Source organism: Lactuca saligna, chromosome 4 (assembly GCF_052625555.1).
Source record: "Lactuca saligna cultivar CGN05327 chromosome 4, ASM5262555v1, whole genome shotgun sequence".
NCBI lineage: Eukaryota > Viridiplantae > Streptophyta > Magnoliopsida > Asterales > Asteraceae > Lactuca > Lactuca saligna.
In genome coordinates, this window is record NC_136420.1 from 43,827,707 (window position 1) to 43,845,813 (window position 18,107).

Here is an 18,107-nt window from a genome sequence, read left to right on the forward strand (position 1 = left end):
ATGTTTTGATAACGTATTTATCGTATTTTTCTGGGAACAAATTTCGCAATATTTTTATGAAAAGAAGTACTCTGATTTTTATAAAGCATAAACAAAATCGGTTTTTTCTGGCCGTGAAAATGGGGATGTCATAGATTAATCATAACTTCCTCATACGAAGTCAGATTTGGGTGTTCTTTTTATGAACTCTAACGGTTTAATGATATCTACAACTTTCATTTAGATACTTAAGGCTAAAAACTATTGTATTGAAACTTTGCGTTTTTCGTTTAATCGGTGTTACCGGTTTTGTCGGAAATCTTAGAATGGTCATAACTTCTTTGTTATAACTCGGATTTTAGTGTTCTTAGTATTTCTGTAAACCTTGACACAATATCTAGCATAGTTTGTAACCCAATAAAGACTTTTGTACATTTTATTTTCGAAGTTAATTTCATTATTTCAAAAGTGGTTAAAATACTTGAGTTTTTAGGTCAATACATAGAGTCGAAATATCGGGTTGTCACAATACGCATACTCTTATGATCACACAATTCTGAACTACCCCTTTGTTCCAATTAGTACATCTAGGTTCCTAGAGTGCATTAGCAACGTAAGGTTGCTACCTTTACATATTTTCATGACTAAAATTCCACATCTAAGCTTGAAATGGAACTTTACTCATAAACAAGGCTTCTATCATGACCTTATTAAGAACTTATGAACTTAGGGCTTAAAAGAGGTTTAGATCTGAAGTTTCAACTTTAGATCTAGCTCCCATACCATAATCCTTCATGAATAGATAAAGAAAGCCCTATTCTTAACATATAAATGTTTCTAGACGAAAAGAGGTCAAGGTAACAGCTTGTTACCTCCAAAACATGCTCAAGCTGATGTAGACTCTGGATCCACACGAAATCCCTGATGCTAGCCTCTTGATCTAAAAGTTTCCTTCACCAAAAATCACTCTTTAAACACATTCCAAGCTTATACTCACGGAAATTAGGGTTTCTGGCTCTCAAGGGGTGATAGAGGACAGTAGGAGGCACTAATGGTCCAATATATACGGTGCAAAAACCCTGAAATTAAGGGTTTCCTCTGCCAGATCCTACTCGTCGAGTCCCCATGCCGACTTGCCGAGTCACTCATTAAATGACGCGTCCTGACCTGCTGCTACTCAACGAGTCATAGCGCTGACTTGTCAAGTAGGCCTTAAAACATGAAATCTAAATGGAATAATAATGATACCTGACAGTTGGGATGTTACATTGTTAAACAATACTTTTCAACCACTATGTACAGAGAGAGGCCAAACATGAAACGTCGGAGGGCAGGACCATTTTAGCATTATTACACTTCTGAAATCCATAAACCCTATGTGGCCCTTCAAACCAGATTCCCCGTACCGCAAGAAGTTCAAAAGTATTATAATAACACTTTATATTTTATAATACTTAGCACATATTTTGTTTATAGGTTCATAATAACGATAATGAACTTAAACATAACCTACACTTAAAGTAGGGTAAGCATAACTCACTTAGTAAGAGGTTTGATTAGGAACCAGGTTCTACGAGGGTAAAACTTCTGAGCCGAAAGCTCTTCTTCTCGAAGCCTTTTGGTGCTCCGAGACTCGCCTCTTAGCACTCGGGAAGTGCTATGGAATGCGAGGGGCTAAGAAGGGTGTTTCAGAGAGAAAGAATGGGAAAAGTGTGAGTTTTTTAGGCGATTTGTGCCTCCATTTATAGGTTGAGTCCGATGAAAACGCGGGGAATTCCCTTTCTAAACACTAAACGTTCGTGGCCAGGTGTCATCATCTAGTGTCAAGCCATGGTGAGGAAGAAGTGGCTCAGATCGCGCCACGTGTCGCTCGCTGGGTACTCCAGAAACTAATTATCTTCTAAAATTCATAACTTTTGCATACGAGCTCCATTTTGACGTACTTTTGTCTAGACTTCGTCGGCTAATTTTGACTTTATTTTTAAAGTTATATTTTAATAGACTTAGATAGTTAAAATCCATTAAAAATTCATAAGTTTTTCATCTGACGTCCGTTTTCGACTATCTTTATATCGTTGAGGTCATACTAGTGAAATATTCAATTCTCATTTAGGTTGTGTTGGCTAAAAATTGCTCAATCTAAAATTCGATTTCCAAGTGGTTTACTGTTATGCTAAATATTAGAAAAATCATAACTTCCTCATACGAAGTCATATTTTAATGTTCTTTTTATGTTCGTTCTTGGTTTAACATATACTAAGACTTTTGTTTAGATATATAAAGCTACAAAGTATTTTATCGCAAACTCACTTTTTATGATTCCTGGTGTCGTGCTGGTTTTGCCGTAGAACTTCAACAGCTCTTAACTTATTCGCTATAATTCGGATTTCAACGTTTTTTATATGTACATAACCCTTATGACATATACTATAACTCAGTTAAGATTACTTATTCTAAATAATGTTCTATCAAAAAGTTATTTTCGATGCCCATTGTCTCTAAATTGACTAGCCCGAATCTGTGGGCATTACAATTATCTCCCCCTTAAGAGGATTACGTCCCAGAATCATCAATGAAATAGGGCTTGTATAATGACTCCATATGTTATCTCTTCGAATGAGTATCTAACACTTGGACTTCTTGACTGCAGGCAATGCTCAATCTTGCACCCGCTCTTAATCCTATGTTGGACTTTCAATCGTAACCTTAGAGTTACAAATTCAATCCTTATTGGAGACTCCTACTTCTTCTTAAACAAACTTAACTTAGGAGAATTTCTTTACTTCGATTATCATGATAGACCGATGGGTCATGTTCTAATAACCTCTCATCGTATGTTACAACGCTTAGACTCAGCGCTTTTTGAGTCAGATTCCAGAATGGAATATACCTTCCTTCATGTCCTAATGTGATATAATCACATTTTAGCATGTAGCACCTCTAGCTATAAGCTTCTTATGTTAACAACAATCACGATACCTCTATTGATCGCTTTGATTATCTTTCACTTCAATCTTCTAGATTAAGTTAGATGCTACATCAATCTTGGTTCTCTAAACCATGTAACATAATCGTCTTAGTCGGACTCAATTTGATATGACCTTTAGGGTCGAAATAATAATCATCTTCTTAGTCATTACCGAAACGATGGTAACGACATACTTGAACAAAACAAAATCAATTACTAGCTTCTTGGTAACCTTGTGACTTTCCTTGATCCAAGTGCGAGTCATGTGCTTTTGGTAGTATAGGCCTCTACTACATCTCACACCTACTCATACTCATCTAAAGTATTGTCTCACAGTTTTCAAAGTCACCATACAAGAATTTTGCATAGCCATTTTAACACATCGGATAACATAACCAAACTTTATATTATTTCTTGAAACTGTTACATAGATGTTCAAGTTCACCCTATACTAGGCATATTATAATAGGCTACACCACATGATACTATCTATTTGGCTACTTCATATCCCGATCTTTGGATATATGGATCCTCACTCCTGATCTCTTGCATTGTCACATGTTTCATCATGGATCATTTGTAACGTTCTTGAGTTTGGTTTTGGAGGCGCATTCCTGATCTCTTGCATTTTCACTCGGTCTATAGAAGAGATATCCAAAGGATTTCTGCGGGTAGCCGATGAAAATACACAACTCACTACGAGGTTCGAGCTTATCGTGAGTCTCTCATCTTACGAAAGCCTCGCAACCCCAAACCTTGATATGTGCCAATGAGGGAGCTTTCCCTGTCCACATCTTGTGAGGTGTTTTGGCAACCTTCTTTGTAGGGACTAAGTTAAGGATATGGGCGGCAGTCTCTAAGGCATACCCCCAAAATGAGATAGGTAGTGAATCATGACTCATCACGGAACGAACCATGTCCAATAGGGTTCGATTACGCCTCTCAGCCACACCATTCAACTGCGGTGTCCTAGGCGGTGTCAATTGCGAAACTATTCTGCATTCCTTGAGGTAGTCATGGAATTCAAGACTTAGGTACTCTCTTCCTCGATCGGATCAAAGCATCTTGATTTTCCTGCCCAATTGATTCTCCACTTCTTCTTTAAACTCCTTGAACTTTTCAAAGGTTTTTGACTTGTGCTTGATTAAATATATATACCCATATCTACTATAATCATCAGTGAAAGTCAAATAGAAGCGGTTCGCGTCCCTTGTGGAGGATCTAAAGGACCCACACACATCGGTGTGTATGAGATCCAATAGACCCTCACCCCTTTCACAAGTTCCAGTGAAGGGTGAATTTGTCATCTTTCCAAGTAAACATGACTCGCACACGTCATCTTCCCTAAGGCCGAATGACTCTAACACTCCATCCTTTTGGAGTTGGGCTATACGTTTCTTGTTAACATGTCCAAGACGACAATGCCACAAGCATGCTTTATCCATACTTTTGGAAGAATCCACACACAATACATCATTTCCTAGGTTATCTACAACCATAATAGTTTCATAAATTTCATTACAAGGCAATTCTTCAAAATATAAAACACCATTTAGATAAGCATAAATCGAACCTTTCTCATTATCAAACAAATATCTAAATCCTTGTCTAAACAAAGCATGAAATGAAATGATGCTTCTTGCGAAATCTAGCGAATAACAATAATTATTTAAATCTAAACCTAATCCATTACTAAGCGCTAAAGAATACACTGCAATCTTGGTGACAGGCGACGATCTTCTGTTCCCCATGATTAGATTTATTCTTCCACACTCCACATCCCTATCTCTTGTTAGTCCTTGCAAATCAGAACATATGTGAAAACCACATCCTATATCAAGAACCCAAGAAATAGCATGTGATGAATCATTAGATTTAATTGTGTAAATACGTGTGAAAAACAACTTGATCTTCCCATCCTTGATGGCTTGCAGATATTCTTAGCAGCTTCTCTTCCAATGCCCTATTTTGTGGCTGTGGTGGCATTCTGCCTCCTTTGGGTTTGATCTGGGCTTAGCATAACCAACTTTGGTTTCACTATAAGAGGTACCATCTTGGGGCTTTCCTTTGTGGTGGCTCTTTGGAGGAGCCTTCCTCTTCTTGCCCCTCCCTTACCCAATGGCCAACACAGGAGCAGCGGGTGGAGTGGGAGTTGATGCAACAGACTTGTCCTTGAGGTTGCTTTCAACAGTCCTTAGGAGCCCTTGCAATTTGCTTAAAGTGACCTCTTCTTTTTTCATATGGTAGGCCATCCTAAATTGGTTGTAGCACAAGGGCAAGGAGTGGAGAATGATATTGATAGCCAGGTCTTCCCCAAAGTTAACATTTAACTTGTGAAGATGATCAACATACCTCTGCATCTTTTGCAAATGCAAGGTTAAGGACTCTCCAGTCCTCATCTTAGCGGTGATAATGTTGGTGATGATCTCATAGCGCTCTTGCCTTGTGCTTTGGTGGTACCTTTCTAGAAAATCTTGGTGCATTTCGTATGGATACATGTCCTCATAGGATTTTGGAGTTCAAGATTCATAGTGGCCTGCATAATGCAATGAACTTTTGTTGCATCACGCACGTGGGCCTTAAAGACGGCCATTTCTTCAGGAGTAACGACTTCTGGATTGATCTTTTCAAGCTTTTCGTCGAGGACATATTCTTTGTCCTTGTAACAAGAAATCATGCGAACGTATCTAATCCATTCGTTGAAATTCGATCCATCAAACGTCACTTTTTGACATAGGCTCATTAGGGAGAATGAGCCAGGAGCATTATTGTTTGCGTTTGCGTTAGACATCTGCAAATAGAAAGGAACAAAGTTTGATTAGAATTGAATCCCTAATTATACACCCAAAATGAGAAATTTGGGCTAGGATCCAACAACATTATTTACACATTAGAAAAGGAATGCCATAATCCAAAATGCAAATAATCTGGAGGTAAGTGAATGCGATTCACTAATTCTCCACCATGAAAAACATAAAAGGCTTAAGTTTTAAAGGTATTGAAAATTCCTAGATTCCTTTGAGATTCATTGAACTTTTGAATGGCATATTTAAATCTCGATATGCCCCTCTAGTTTGTGACTGGGATGCCGGAGATCACAAAGTGGGTGTGAATAACCATGCAAATGTACATGGTGCCCTCATTGTTACAATCACCTATTCGATGTGCCGGTTAACCACACACGCTCCATCGAACTATGACAAACAATGAGTCACCCTTGGCCACCTTTGCATAGAACCAATTAGTGTGTCGGTTAACCACACACGCTCCACTAACATCTTAGCAAGGGTGCAAAGTGTAATTTCATGGGATTGCATCAATTCACTTTGCTTAAAGTAACTATGAATGGGAATTTTGTAAAACTTTTAGTTACTTTATATAGATTCATTATACTTATTAATGAGGAGAGGATTTCCCTATCCTACCCGTTCGGCTAACGACCCTCCACCAATCAAGGAAGCGGTTGGTGAGAGTGGACACCCACTAAATGGCCATTTTATAGGCCACAACCTTATACCACCCCTTATAGATCGGCTTCGTGAATAAGGCCTACTAACGGTAAGACTAGCATTTTAGTTATATATATATATATATATATATATATATATATATATATATATATATATATATATATATATATATATATACATATTAATCTTGTAATAATATAATAGTATAGGGTGTATTTTAAACATTTCAAAACACTAGGGTTTCAATTTAAATTTTAAAATTTTCGAAATTTAAGACCTTTTAAATTAAAATTTTAAATATTAAAACTCTTGATTTAATAATCATCTTAGATTAAACAATTAATTTGAATTATTAAATCATAAAGGATTACGTTAAATTAAACAATTAATTTATCCTAATCCCTTAAATCCCTCTAGATTTCGAAAAAAATGGGATGGGAAAATTCAAAATCTTTAATTACCATGTTTAAACATTAAAAGATAATTACAAGATATGAGATTATCCAAATCCCTAAAATTTTGGATCTTATCTTGAGGAGGAGACTAATTTCGAGATTCAAGGGTTGAAAAACCCTAGAATTCGAAATCTTGGGCACAAAGGAAAGGGTTTGAAAAATCTTATCAAATTTTCGAAAAACAGGGTTCAAGAACCCTAATTTCGAAATCCTTGCCTCCTAGGGTTTATTGGCCATAAACCCTAAAATGTCAAATTCAAACAATTATATAATTCTAATTGAAAACAAATAACCATATGCTCTGATACCACTGATGAGTCTTATACAAACAATCCTATGTGTACATGTAACCCTAGATTTGGATCTATGTTTTCACTAATAGATAGACAACGTTATGAACACAAGAAGAACCCTATCATGCTCCTATGTATTTTGAAATTTAAGATGGTAGAAGGGATTACATACCTCTTGTTGTTATATTATGACAACAACTCAAATCTTCAATCTTCTTGTATTTGAAAGCAAGTACCACAAGTGTAGTACCTCTAATGGCTCACAAACACCAAGAGAAAATGGAGATGCAGGAGAGAGAGGGGGGGAGGCAGAAAATCAGCTCTAGGTCTTCTACGGATCAAGTGGCCGATTTCCCTTAGCCAAGGGGTCCTTAAATAGGGTAGAGAGTAGGGTTTCAGTCCTTATCCTTATCTTGTTGCTTGCCCACTAAGCAGCCCATAAGATAAATCTAGAAGCCTTATCCTTGGACGAATTCTAAGGCCTTATCCCCTTGAATTCGTCCACCCTATCCATACATCATCCATTGCCCTAATTTGCAACTATCACATACTTACAATCCAGCCCCTCTAGTTTAATTAATTACTTTTGATCACATAATTAATTCTTAATTAATTATTGACCAATATTAATTAAACAAATATGATTTCTCTTTTAACATATTATTCTTATAATATATTAATAAATCATAATAATCTCTTTCTCTATTATTTCTCCAGTCAAGTTGCTTTGGTGAAGGCAACTCACTATACACAACCGGGTCTAGTACTTACCAAATATGGTTACAGGCATAGACACTAATCCAACAAGTTCTAATACCATAATTAAAAATTTAGAAATCCGAACACATAAAGTTTCCAGATCTGGTCGGCAACAGACCGTAGATCCGATCAAACGATAACATCATATAGTATCACAAATCATTTTAGCACATAAAATCAATTTAGGCATCTTCCATAAGTAAGCTAGTTCTTTATTCTATTAAGGTGCACTACCTAAAGTATATTAGACACACTCAACTCACAATCATCGCTTAGTGTTCTAAATTCAAGTCTAGAAATTTCCTACAAATTCCTAGTTCGCTTAAACTAATGCTCTGATACTAAGTGTAACATCTCCAAATTCACAGTCATTTTAAAAATTTTGTTTATGCTTATTTGAAAATCAGAGTATTCATTTTTAAAGAATAGTATTGCAGAATTTGTTCTCATAAAACATGATAAATATATTATCATAGCATTTCTGAAGAAATGTATTTTGTTTATATTAAAATTTTGGGATGTCATCAGCAATACAAAAACATAATCGTAAACAGACCTTGTATTCGTATCGACACCTGTGATACAAATAAACTGAGTGGGTTAGGTTGGGGAACCTGGTGAGTACATAAGGTTTTCAACCCACAACATAAAGTTATTATGTTTCATCATCAAACAATTAACCCAATTACCCATCTCCATCATCTTATTTATTTCTTAAGGATCTACCCTAATAATAATTTATCTTTCACTCATTCATTCCCAAGGATTGTCCTAAGGAATAAGCATGAAGTCTATCACTGTCAGGGTTTATTTAACAGACACGATGTCCATAGCTGCCGATGTTCATCTATAGGGCAATAAATCTATAGCTTCTAGGGTTTATCTCCTTTATTGACAATATTATTTTAGGGAGTCCACCCACAATACATTTCAATGGGTTTGTAGAGTACTTTTGGTGAACACAACATTCACAACACCTACATGATGCAAGCCAACTAGTGTTCCATTGGACTCTCTAGAATAGTCTGTGGTTGTCATATATACTCTGCTAGATGACTGAACCATCACTTCTCATCAAGTTTCACCTCTCATCATCTATATGATCTGTCATCTCTCATCATTCATCTCATATTTCATCTCTCATCTCATCTTTCATCTACCTATATTTACCCATCATAGTTATAGGTATAAAATATGTATATAGTTCAAATCGAATAAAACATGTATATTTTGTTCATCCAACATAGGTATCAAGAACACTGATAATATGCACACATAACACATAATTTATATTAAATAGTTCATATTTATGTGTAAGATGAAAGTAAATATGCACTCACATGTTAAAGTGACGATTCCAAACTCCGGCAGCGCTTCACTTCTAACAATTCTATTCTCCTTTGACGAAACCTAGTATCATTACCGCTACATTTTAGTCTAATATTTACAAAAACGATTTATGAACGATATTGTTTTATAAGTGTTAAGCATTACATTTCAACCACTATGTACAGATAGAGGCCAGACATGAAACAGTGGAGGGCAAGACCAGTTTGGCATTATAGCATTTCGGAAATTCAACAACCCTATCCGGCCCTTGAAACTAGATTCTTTGTACCGAGAGCAGTTAAAAGGTTTATAATATCACTTTATATTTTATAATACTTAGCACACATATTGTTTATAGGTTCATAAAAATGATAATGAACTTAAACATAAGCTATACTTAAAGTAGGGTAATGATAACTCACTTACTAGGAGGTTTGGCTAGGAACCAGGCTCTGTGGGGGTTGAACTTCCGACCCGAAAGATCTTCTTCTCGGAACCTTTTGGCTTTCTAGGACCTGCCTCTTATCACTCGAGAAATGCTAGGGAAAGGGAGGGGCTAAGAGGGGTGTTTGAGAGAGAAAGAATGGGAAAGTTGTGATATTTTGCGGTGATTTGCGCCCCTATTTATAGGCTGAGTCCGGTGTGAACCCAGGGTGTTCCCTTGATAAATGCTAACCGTTCATGGCCAGGTGTCATCATCTAGTGCCAAGCCATGGTGACAAAGCAGTGGTTCAAATCGCGCCACGTGTCGCTCGCTGGTTACTCCAAAAACTAATTATCTTCTAAAATATGTAACTTTTACGTACGAGCTCCATTTTTTTTCATTCTTTAGATCCACACGTAGGTACCGACAGGATATATAACTTTCAATTAGACTCTATCGGCTAATTTTGACTTTATTTTTAAAGTTATATTTTAACAGACTTTCAAAGTTAAAATCCGTTAAAAATTCATAACTTTTTCATCCGACATCCGTTTTCGAATGTCTTTATATCGTTGAGCTCCTATTAGTGATATCTTTAATTCTCATTTACGTTGTGTCTAATAAAAATCAATCGATCTAAAATTCGATTTCTGGATTGTGCACTACTATGTGAAAAATTCATTTTTTATGCTTATTGTCTCCAAACTCACTAGCCCAAATATGTGGGTGTTATGAAAATATTTTAGTGTTCTTATATGACCATCAATTCTGACCAAAATAATCTTAATCCAAAACATGTCACTATGGTCCATCCCCAATAACATCATACTTCCAACTATCCACAAGCAAGCAGTCATTGGTAACACCATAGAATGTTCTTGACAGTTGTTTAACAACTTCAGTCACACAATATTCTAATTCTTTCTTGCAATGCTCATGGCATCTAAAAAAATAGAATAAGTACATACTATAACATATGCAACTGATCCTATACGCAATACATATGGGACTCGACACATTATTACATGTACAATGATTAATATTTGTTCAATTCCTTGCTATAATATTTCAATATATGGAATCTCCAATGTTGAACCATTTAAACATGATATTCATATATGACTGTGACTAAGTTCTAGTAAACGATTCAATCAAAACCTTTATATTCAAAATGAACTATGAGTGTGCCCTCTTCCTTAATTCCACTATAGCGAAACGGTTCCCAAACTTTGTTATTTGTAATTTGGATACATTCTTCCCTACGAGCAGTGTTGTCAACATGCAACATCAGTATAATAATTATGCTCCCACTAACTATGACACGTACCTAGAAATCAACTGGACTTCTAGAAGTCAATACCTTTTTACTTTCTTGCAGAAGTGCATATTTATGTTATGCGATGCTTTGTTATGTCTCTAATTAAACTTATCAAGCTTACACACCTTAGTTTGATAGTATGTATTCAAAGCTGTCAAGACATGATAAACATATCTCTTGTAGGTTAAAACAAACCTTTCCATTCCTCATAATTCATAATATAAAGAGGGATGTCATAATCATATTATGAATTTGAGAATGCAATTAACAAAACTAATATCCATATGGATCTTTATCAACTCTTTAAAATCTACTAGCGAAATTTTTTTCTATAACCATAATCAGCGAAAGTGCATATATTCCCATCCATGTGAATCTACCTTTTCAACCTACGGTCATACGACAAGGTTTAGGACAAACCAAAATGAAACTCAGTTTTCTTTCATGAACTAAACTTCGCTACTCTAAATTTCTTGCTCCTTGGCAGCTCAAGGCCTACCAGTACTTCGGTGTCGTTAACGACTCACCCATATTGATCAATGTACCTTTAATAACCAACACACTTTACTTTTCCATTAAAATGAAAAACACATGCATAAATCAAAAGAATTTCCAACATAACTAGAAGTGCAAAGAAATAAGAATATGGCAACTAAAACACAACAGATTTCAACCTTAGGTCGCGTGCTAGTGATAACTAAAAGGATTATTGTTGTTTGACTCTTGCAATTCTTAAGATCAATATGACTCTACTGACTTATTAAAATATAAGTTTTTTCCCTCAAGGAACATTACTTGACGAGCTAAAATAAATATTCAAAAGTTTGTGTGGATTCCTGACAAGAAAACACATCATAGAATTGGGCTCACTTTATATTTTTTTTTCTCGATCAGCGAAAACATCACAACTCCAATTCTAAATGTCTTAAAGTAAGGAAAGAATTATTACTCCACATATTATGAAGTGCTATAAACCTTCTTAGTTTGAAATGAGTTTCAATGTATGATTTATATTTACTAGATCATAGCTCTAAAATTTGATTGTAACAAAGTACGAATCATATATGATCGAAACATTTCCAACAACGTTCGTAATAGAATTATTCTTAATGAAATAACACGGTCATATTCACTCTATAAAACAAGATACTAAAATATTCTCTTTTCCTTTCTGAATACATAATTTTTTATATTTCTACCTAATATATTCTTATCTTCGTTCTTCTCTCTATAAAGCTTTCAAAAGTATTAGAATTATTCTTAACGAAATAACACGGTCATATTCACTCAAGCATTGGTAAATCTTAACGAATAGAGTTATCATCCCTTGTGGTGGATCTGAAAAATCTATATATGCATGTACTAGATCAATCAATCCTTCACTTGCTTCACATAAACATATGGATAAGGATTTCATCAAAATGCTTCACATAAACATATGGATAAGGATTTCATCAAAATTTTCCAATAAAAAAGATTCTAATACATCATGTAATTTAATTGTATGACTTCAAGTATTTATCCATTGTTTAATTCAAGTTAAGGGTTAAAGTTTAAGAACATTGTAATGCATATATAATATAAAGCAATGTAGTATGGTGATTTATGTACCTAAGCTTATATATATATATATATATATATATATATATATATATATATATATATATATATATATATATATATATATATATATGTCATACCCCGAAAACCAAGGCGGAAATGTTCTGGGGCAGAGGCGACTTCGTGTTAACTATCACAATGAATGTACATAGTAAACAAAGTAAACAACCATTACATTACATATTAGAATTTACATCTGTTCAAAAGTAAAATGTTACAAGTGTTATACATATGTATATATGAACAAAAGTTAAGATGAGTCTTCTGAACACTCAGTCTTCTCCAAAAGACCGCGGGTACCTGTCTAATATGGACCTGAGAATACAAGCAGTTTGAAAATCAACATAAAGCTGGTGAGTTCATAAGATGTTTGTTTTCTAAAAATCTACAAGTTTCCTTTGATTTTCCGAGAAAGTTTCTTATCCATTAAAATCCCATATTTTCTTATAAGTTTATTTGAGTAATCCGATTATTATACGATTTAGTTATGTACAGTTTGTTATCCTAGGAAAAACGCTTATTTTCCTAATGTAAAGTTTAGTTATTGAATCCAAATGTAATGTACAATTATCTATCATACTTGTTGTATTATCTAGGTATTCTGATTTCCTAGTTATTCTACACATGAATATATCCTGAGGCGTGCTTTCGTATTCGTATTCATATTCATATTGCTATTCCTATTTGTATCCGTATCCGTATTCGAATTCGAATTCGTATTCGTATTCGTATTCGTATTCGTATTCGTATTCGCCTTCGTACTCGTATTCCTATTCGTATTCCTAATCCTATTCCTATTCCTATTTGTATTCGTATTCGTATTCGCATTCGCACTCATATTCGTATTCGTATTCCCATTCCTATTCCTATTCCTATTCCTATTCCTATTCCTATTCATATTCCTATTCCTATTCGTATTCGTATTCGTATTATTACTTTCGTATTTGTTCTGTTCCTAGCTGTACTTTCGTATTCGTTCTGTTCCTAACTATACTTTCGTATTCGTTCTGTTCCTAGTTGTATTTTCATATTCGTATTCGTATTAGTTCTAATTGATGATTAGTATGAATCATTCGTAGATTATAAAATATAACATAGATTGTAACACTTTATCAAGAAATCTATGATTAGTCTGAAAGCTAACTCTGTAATTCGAATTATTGGTTAACACAGTTTTCGATATTAAAAACATACAGAATATAAACATTTGAACTGAAATAATAAGTTTGAGTACAAGATTTCCTTGTACTTTTGCTTGTATTCCCCCCTGAAAACATTTGAAAAACATTGAAAAAGGGTAGGGGTATGAACTCACCGGTCGAGAAGCGTGTCGGATTGGATACTAAGTGTCGGTTCGGGGCTTGATAACACGTGAGGTTCCTATGTAGTATGAAATTATATACAAATGTATCTAATTAGACTTTATATCACTAATTAAATATGTTTATACACTCCAAGACACGAAAACACTTCAAATTAAGTGTTTGGAGTGACCCGGGTGACATCTAGGGACGTATAAGGCTTCGATATGGAGTTTACCCCTCAATAGTAAAGTCACAAGAGGGTTTACGGCCCTAATGACCCACTCCACATGATTTTACGGTCGTAAACTCATGGTGGGGTGTTCTATGGTGCTAAATGGTCTTATTTCACTTGAGAAAATTGGCTAGGATCAAATCTAGGGTATAGGAATGGATTAAACTCACATATGGACCATTTAATGGAGTTTAAAACATTAAACTAGGAGTTTACGGCTGTAAACTCCCCCATACACTTTCCTTTGATGTTTTGGTGGTCCTAGGTCATTACAAGTGTTTATAGCTAAATCTACAAGCCATAGAATCAATTTAAGGCACCATTTGACTAAGTTATAGGAGTTTACGACCCAGGAACCCATCCTTGGGAGGTTTATGGTCGTAAGCTCCTATGGGGGTGGTTTTCATTAAGTTTAAGGCTTCTAACTCATTTGTGGTTGCTTCTAGACTTTAATCCAAAGCTTAGGAGGTGTGTAAGTGGCAATTTAACACCTTAGAAGGAGTTTACTACCCATGAATGGGTGTTAATGGCCCAAGCATATTCTTGGGCAGTAAACTCATGTTTACTCCTTAAATGATGATTGCAAGGTGTTCTATGTCCAGTTTGGTAAGCCCCTAAGCCATATCTAAGCTCCAAATGTGGTTTGGAAGGGTTTTTGAGCTCCAAAACCCATTTTATATGTGTTCACGCCCCAAGAGTGTTCCAGGGCCGTAAACACATGTTTGTGGTCCTAATCCATGATTTGATCACGAAAATGAAGGCTAAAGATGTTATACTAGGAGCTAGGATAGTTACGTTGATGATTTAGAGCCTTAATTTGATGATTTTGGACTTAGAGTTTGGATTTGAGGAGAGAGGTTAGAGAGAGTGAAAAAGATTCAAATGAGGCTTAATCAACTTTATATATTGTTCAGGTTTGGGACACGGTGGAATTCTTCCCAATACCGACGTTAAACAGGGCTTTTGGTCGCACCCGATTAAGTTGTCGTAACCCGGCGGGACCAATTCTAAAAATTTTCAAATTAATAATTTGGGTCATTTACATGAGTTTCTAAGGAGTTTGGACACTCATGAGAATATAATAAACATATACGGGCGGAACGGGTTACGACGGGTTTTACGGGCTAAAGATGGGTTTTACGGGCGGAACGGGTTACGACGATGGAACAACTTCAGGTTGTCACATTATCCCCCGTTAGAGGGAATTTCGTCCCGAAATTCAAACTTTAGGTACAATTTATGGATTCGGAAAGAAATTCGGATACTTCTACTTTGTTGGATTTTTGCGCTCTTAAGTGAATTCGAGTCCTAGTGTGGCTTTCCAGTGAATTTTCACTGTTGGGATATGACTTTGTTTCGTACGTTAATCTCTCGATCTATGATTTCGATTGGTTCTATTATGGGGTTCAGAATTTCGTTGGTTTCGGTCTCATCAAAGGGATTACTAAGGTTTCATCGGGTAAGCACTTCTTAAGGACAGAGACATGGAATATCGGATGGATGCTGCTAAGTCCTGAGGGTAGTCGGAGTTTATAGGCTACGGGATCAATCCTAATGGGGATTTCGAAAAGTTCTATGTACCTCGAGATACGCGTTTCAGAATGTAACATGCCTTCTTTCTCACCGTTAGCTATCTCGATGGTAAACGTTTTGGTTACTAGTTGAGGACTATGTTTATGAAGATGTTCGAATGAATGGCTAATAGATTATCTTTCAGTAGTAGAATTGAAAAAGGATTACAAGCATAAGGGTTGTCGAAGAGGAATATATACCTGTGGCAACGGTGGAATCGGCGGCTGCCTCACCTTGTCCTATAGCTAGGACTCTTCCAGTGTTTCCAGTTGTTGCTGCATTGGGGCAGTTTCTCTTATAATGCCCGACTTCACCGCAACCATAACAGGCTTGACTGATGCCTGCTCCGGAAGCTTGATTTGTTGGTGTTCTGCAACTTCGCTCAAGGTGACCCTCATGGCCACAATTTTTACAAAATTTCACACGACAGGGACAGGGGATGCGGTGGTGGTAACTGCATTGGTTACACCACGGGAGAATGTCGACATATCCGGTGATAGGTGCTTAGGCTGGGAAACCGACTACAGAAATAGCAGCAGGGGTAGTGGCAGCGTGGACTACCACTATCTGCTGTTTCCTCGAGAACTCGTGTGAAGGATGAGTTTTCTCCTTTGTCTCCAAAAATTTTCTCTTCTCACCACTTCTCTCTGTCGGCTCAGGAGTGGTGGCTGCTTCCTTTATGTCCTCACTATGGTCGATCAAGATTTGCGATAGGCATTTGGTGTTGTCGTATGTATCCGGCTTCGTAGCTAAAACGTTCCCTTTGGTTGGCTGGGTCAACCCCTAAATGAACCTCTCAACCTTTTTGCTTTCCGAGGTAACCATCCCCGGAACAAGAAGTGCCAAGTCATCAAACCTTGAAGTGTAAGCGGCGATATCGGAACCTTTCATCTTAAGGTTCCAAAGTTCATGCTCCAGCTTTTGTATTTCTCCCCGAGGGCAGTACTCTGCGCGTAGAAGTTCCTTCATGAATTCCCAACCCATAGCATTGGCTACAGGTAGGGTTAGAGATTTAACTCGGCTGTTCCACCAAATCAGAGCTTTATCAGTGAACGTGCAGGCGGCAAATTTCACCTTGTCGGATTCTGAACAAGCACAGATCTCGAAGATAGATTAAATTTTCTCTAACCACCTAGTTAGGGCAATGACACCTCCTGTGCCATCGAAGAATGTGGGTTTCGCGTTCATAAAGTCCTTATAGGAACACTTCTTCCGGTGTCCCTGGCTACCTTCCTGGTTTTGGGTTTGGGTACCACCCCCTGAACCACCGGGTTTATGTAAGACATGGCGGCTGTCACTGCGGCATCAACAGTTGCCTGGAACACGACAGGATCAAATTAAGGAGGAGGTGGTGGCGGAGGGTTGTTGTTATTCTTTGAACTGGGTCTCTTTCTTCGACGCATCTTGATCTAAAAAGATTAGGAAAGAGAGGATGGTAAGTCCTCTTAATTGAATCAAGAGATATGAAACAAGGGATATCTCTTTATGACAGACATAGAATTCTATTAAGCGATAAAGCAGGAAAGAGTTATCAAAGCAGATAAACTATCACTAAAGGAATGATTGAGGAGCAATGCTGGGATAAGGATTTCTATAACGGATTTGGCTCGAGAAATACTCCCATAGTATTTCATGTCTCTCTGCAATGACGGCTCATTGTTTGGGTATTGGGTAAGTTTTAGGCATTCCGCACACCACAGTCACTCCCAAGCACATGTTGGCTGTGTCTCGAATGAATATAGTTGGCCATGCTATATTGATCCTAGACACGACTACATAACTGCCCAGGTTTAACCGCAACGTACAACACCCATTTACTTATGTTTTGTTCTACATGTAGTTACGGATTTCGGCGGTTGGGTACACTTTGTATACTTTTGAAAATACTTATATTTGAGGTATACTTTTAGTTCAGAGCACTTATGCCCCTTAGTGTTTATAGTCTTATACCATGTAAGGTTTGGTATACTAGTTCACTATAAACAAGGGCTCTGATACCAATCTGTCACACCCCGAAACCCAAGACGGAAACGTTCCGGGGTGGAGGCGACTTCATGTTAAGTATAACAACCAATGTACATAGTAAGCAAAGCAAACAACCATTAGCTTACATATTATAATTTACGTATGTTTCAAAGTAAAATGTTACAAGTGTTATACATATGTATATATGAAAAAAAGTTAAGACGAGTCTTCTGAACACTCCGTCTTCTCTAAACGATCGCGGATACCTATCTAATATGGACGTGAGAATACAAGCAGTTTGAAAATCAGCATAAAGCTAGTGAGTTCATAAGATGTTTGTTTTCTGAAAATGTACAAGTTTCCTTTGATTTTCCGAGAAAGTTTGCTATCCAAGAAAATCCCATATTTTCTTATAAGTT